This window comes from Nicotiana tomentosiformis, chromosome 2, assembly GCF_000390325.3.
Source record: "Nicotiana tomentosiformis chromosome 2, ASM39032v3, whole genome shotgun sequence".
Classification (NCBI taxonomy): Eukaryota; Viridiplantae; Streptophyta; class Magnoliopsida; order Solanales; family Solanaceae; genus Nicotiana; species Nicotiana tomentosiformis.
Window position 1 is genome coordinate 79622444 of NC_090813.1, and position 4724 is coordinate 79627167.

The window sequence follows — 4724 nt, forward strand, 5'->3', positions numbered from 1 at the left end:
TTTTGACTATATTTAAATTTTTATCACCTTTTGTATTTAATATTTTTTAGGTTTAATCTTGATATTTTAACTTTTATGTTATTTTTATTAGTAAGCTTTATAGAGAATATGTAATATTTTTAACAAAGTCTATTACATAGAGGAAGTAAGAACTTATTTTGATCACTGAGCAAATCTAATAAAATTACTTCCTACCTTCTCTAAACTATTTTCTTATCCCATCACCCACCTACGATACTATTCACGTGTCACATCTCGCTCCCCTTTCACTATTTCCCTATTCTATCACCATCTCCCTACACTCTTTCTCTCTTATTTTTTATTATTTATATACCAACAAACATCCCTGAAAAACTAATCCAGATTATCACCCATAAACCACCTTTTCCTCCATTAAGATTTCCATGTAAACTCACCTAAAATAGCTCAAAATTCCCCACAAAATCCAGTCCCAAAACAGCCACGAAGACTGATCATTTTTGCACTTTTTAACACCAAAAATCAGCAGTGAATCACCTTTGAAAAACAGCCAAAACAGCCGCCTAAACCCAGCTGAAATCCACCACCAACCCAGCTCAAAAATAGTCCAAAGAAGTAGCCAAAAATGCAGTTGCTTCATGAGAAACAAACACATCAGCTGCTGTTTATTTTCTTCCTCCAAAAATGACCTCAAACCTCCCTAAAAACAGCTCTTTTCCACCTTAAAATAACCCCAAACCACCGGCAAAAACATCCCAAAAAAAGCCCCCGAAACCTGGTCTTTCGTACAAAACAACAACTCCAAAACGGCTCCAACAGTTGGACTTTCGAGGTTGACATCGAGGTCACCGTTCGAGTCCAAGGTCAGAAGTTGATTGGAGTTTTCCGTGTATTATTCAAGTACAAGAATGTCTTACTCTATAATTAATGTCCATTTCTTTATTCTTATTCTCCTAACTATTTGATTCCATTGAAGTTATTTGGAAGATTTGTTTCTATTGTTTTTTTTTGCTCTTGTATTTCTTCGTGAAAATGACCCATTGTTTTGGTTAGTTTATGTAATGTCCTGACTTATCGTTTTGAGAATTTATATTCCGTTCAATGACTTAAGGTACCGAGCAATTTTGTAATATATATTATGACCCGCGTGTGGGGTCAAGTTTGGTTTTTGGAAAATTCAGAATTTAATTGAAGGAATAATTCTCATTTATAAAGCTTGTATTTCTAAAGTTTGACCGGAGATTTGACTTTTGAGCAAACAACCCCGTAACGAAATTTGATGATTCCAATAATTTCGTATGGTAATTTCGGATTTGGACGCATGTCCGAATTTGGATTTGGAAGTCCGTAGGACAATTCAATGTATTTTGGCGAAAGCTGGAAAATAGAAGATTTTTGGAAAGTTTGACCGGGATTGACTTTATTGATATCGAGTTCGAAATCCAGTTCTAGAAAGTTTTGATAGGTACGTTATGGCATGTATGACTTGTGTGCAAAATTTGAGATCAATAGGAGTTCATTTGAAAGGTTTCGGCATGGAATGTAGAATTTGTAATTCGTTAGTTTTTATTATGCTTGAATTGAGGTGTAATTCATATTTTAGTGTTGTTTAATATAATTTGAGGCATCAACTAAGTTTGTGTCATATTATGGGACTTGTTTATATACTTGGTTGGGGTCCCATGGGGTTCGGATGAGTTTAGGAAGAGTTTTTGGAAGCGTTTGGTGTTTTGAACATAAGCAGGTAATGGTCCAAATGTTCATTTTTAGTTCTAGAGATCAAAATTCAATTTTGAGACTTCCAAGAGTTTAATAATGAATTATAGGAATGATATGGAATGTTTGGTCTAATTTCATCAAATCGTGATTGGGTTTTTAGCGCGAAACATGAGTTAAATGTTTAATGAGCGAAATTGGTATCACATTGAGCAAATGAGCTCTGAATTGAGTTTTGATTGAATGACTAGGTTCTTATTATTATTTGTGACTCATAGGAACAAGAATCGTCGAATTCCGAGTTCGTATGATGGAGTTAGAGCCTTTTTAGTGAAATAATAAACTGCTGGTGCAAGCACGTTCTGGTGCGGACCTTTAGTGACGGGAAATGGATTTTTATTGAGCAATTTTTTTTAGCTCATTTCAACATTTTTGGGCGAAAGAACACGGCTTGGGGCGATTTTTCAGAGAAATTTCACGGGAAATCTTGAGGTAAGTCACTTGTGATCATTGTTAGTCAATAATATTGAATTATCATCAAATATTCTGACTACATTACGTATTTTTGAGGTGTAATTTGAGAATTCGGGCCTAGAAATTTTAAAATAATATTTGAAAATTTGAAGGTCGAGTTGAATGGGTGTTCGAATTTTGTAAAAATTATGTCGGGTTCCAAGAGGCGAACCCCGCATTGACTTTTTAATGTGAATTTTTAAGTCGACGTTTTATTATCCGGAATTATTTTCGATGAATTTTAATGAAGTTATACAATTAATTTGGATAGATTTGAGCTGTCCGGAGGTCAATTCAAGCAAGAAAGCTATTTTAGAATATTGTCCTAACTTCAAAAAGGTAAGTATCTTACCTAACCTTGTGTGGGGGAATTTTCCCTTAGGCATTGAGTCATATGTGCCATTTGTGTAATGTGAAAGCTGTGTACACGAAGTGACGAGTACGTACTCGGCCTTATATGTGCAAATTGTATTGGTTTAAAGTCGTAGACATTTTTAAGTTTTAAATTGGAAATTTGCTGGCATTTTTAAATCCTTATTTGCCATGCTTCGTTCTTTGTTTGTAGAATTTGTTTTATATGATAATTTGGTGTGATTGATACTTTGACCTTTATATGGATTCTGTGTGCTGGTTGAGTTGACATTTTCTGGAAATAATTATATTTTTGATTTTTCTATCTACAAATAATTATTAAATAAGTTTATAGGGGGACACTAATATATTTATCAGAAATTTGGATTTTAGAAGAGCTTGTTCTTGCTGAGTTATTCTTCCGTCATTGCTCTTACATATTTACTTTGGGATTACGAGGAGTTTACTAGGGAGATCCCCATGTATTGCATATTTACTTTGGGACTACGAGGCGATCTTCCTATACTGCATATTTACTTTGGGTCTACGAGAGGGTATCTCGGGAGATCCCCATGTCTTGCATATTTACTTTGGGACTATGAAGCGTTTACTCGGGAGATCCCCCTGTACTGCATGTTTACTTTGGGACTACGAGGCGTTTACTTAGGAGATCCCCCCGTCTTGCATATTTACTTTGGGACTACGAGGCGGTACCTCGGAAAATCTCCCTGGCTTGCATATTTATTTTGGGACTACGAGGTGGTACCTCAGGAGATACCCCTGTTGAGAATTTACATTTGGGTTTACAAGGCGATACCTCGGGAGCGCCCCTGTTGTTTACCTCTATTTGCTGTGTTATTGTCTTTCTGTAAATTCTCATTTGTTCATTTATCACTCATTTTATTATATTATTTTGTCTTCTGTTTTGTGAATTGTCTATGCGGTTGTGATAGAGATATGAGCACGAGGTGTCGTGAGATATGAAAGTGGGCCGAGACCCGAGACTTTTAGGATTTTGAGGTGAGGTGTCAATCGGTGATTTTATTTGAAAGAATTATATTCGAAAGATTTTATTTAAAAGAAATATATTCGAAAGGTTTTATTTAAAACAATTATATTCGAAAGGTTTTTATTTGAAAAAATTGTATTCGAAAAGTTTATATTTGAAAGAATTATATCCGAAAGGTTTTATTTACTTGAAAGATTTACATTCATAAGATATTGGGGGGTATTTACTTGAAAGATTTACATTCATAAGATATTTATTTGGAGGAAGTATATTCAGGATATATTAAATTGAAAGGATTACATTCTAAAAAATTTTATTTGAAAAACTTATAGATAAATGATGTATATTTTGAAGGACTTGGTTAATTGGCTGCACTTGTATTTATTATTAGTGTGAGCAATATTTATGGTGTTCTTGTTGTCTTGTTGTTCATATCATTAGTTGGTTATTGTTGCTATCAGTGTTATATGTTTTTTATTATTTTTGTATGTTATGCTGCACAGGTTATTTGACTAGTAAGTGTCTTGATTGTACCTCGTCACTACTCCACCGAGGTTAGTCTTGATACTTATTGGGTACCGACTGTGGTGTACTCATACTATACTTCTGCACATTTTTGTGCAGAGTCAGGTATTGGAGATATCGTACTCGGGCAGAGTTAGTGTGCTGATCGCAAGGATTCAAGGTAGAGTTTCTTGGCCGTCGCAGTCCTTTGGAGTCTCCATTTTATTTGTACTGTCACTCTTATTCGAACAGTGTTGTACACTCGATCCTTGATATCATGGCATGTACTCAGTTAGAGTTCGTGACTCAGTATTACCAGTCTTGGGAGGTTGTTATATTTGTTTCCGCTTTTGATTTCGACACTTGTATTAAATTACACGTTTTAAAAAAAGGCTCAAAATATAATTGTAATCGGCTTACCTAGTATTAAAGACTGAGTACCATCATGACGCTTGTAGTGTGAAACTATTGTCCATTAGATAAATCATTTAGGTCGTAGTACTAATAAGTAATTAATTGGGAAGATCTAATTTTCTGTTAGTAATTTATTGTTGTATTGTTGTTCTTTTAGTGACGAATCAGTGCATTGTGGTATTAATTTTGTTCCTTTGGAGTGACCCCAATTTTGAGACGATAAGGTGGATTAATAAGA

General features: G+C 34.5%; 1 long non-coding RNA gene across 1 annotated transcript; it reads left to right on the top strand.

The window, feature by feature from the left end:
* Positions 1–244: 244 nt before the first annotated feature.
* LOC138904907 (uncharacterized) lies at positions 245–4483 on the top strand. Its single transcript, XR_011413489.1, has 2 exons — positions 245–908; positions 4193–4483. It is a non-coding gene; the product is annotated as an uncharacterized lncRNA (long non-coding RNA).
* The last annotated feature ends 241 nt before the right edge of the window (positions 4484–4724 follow it).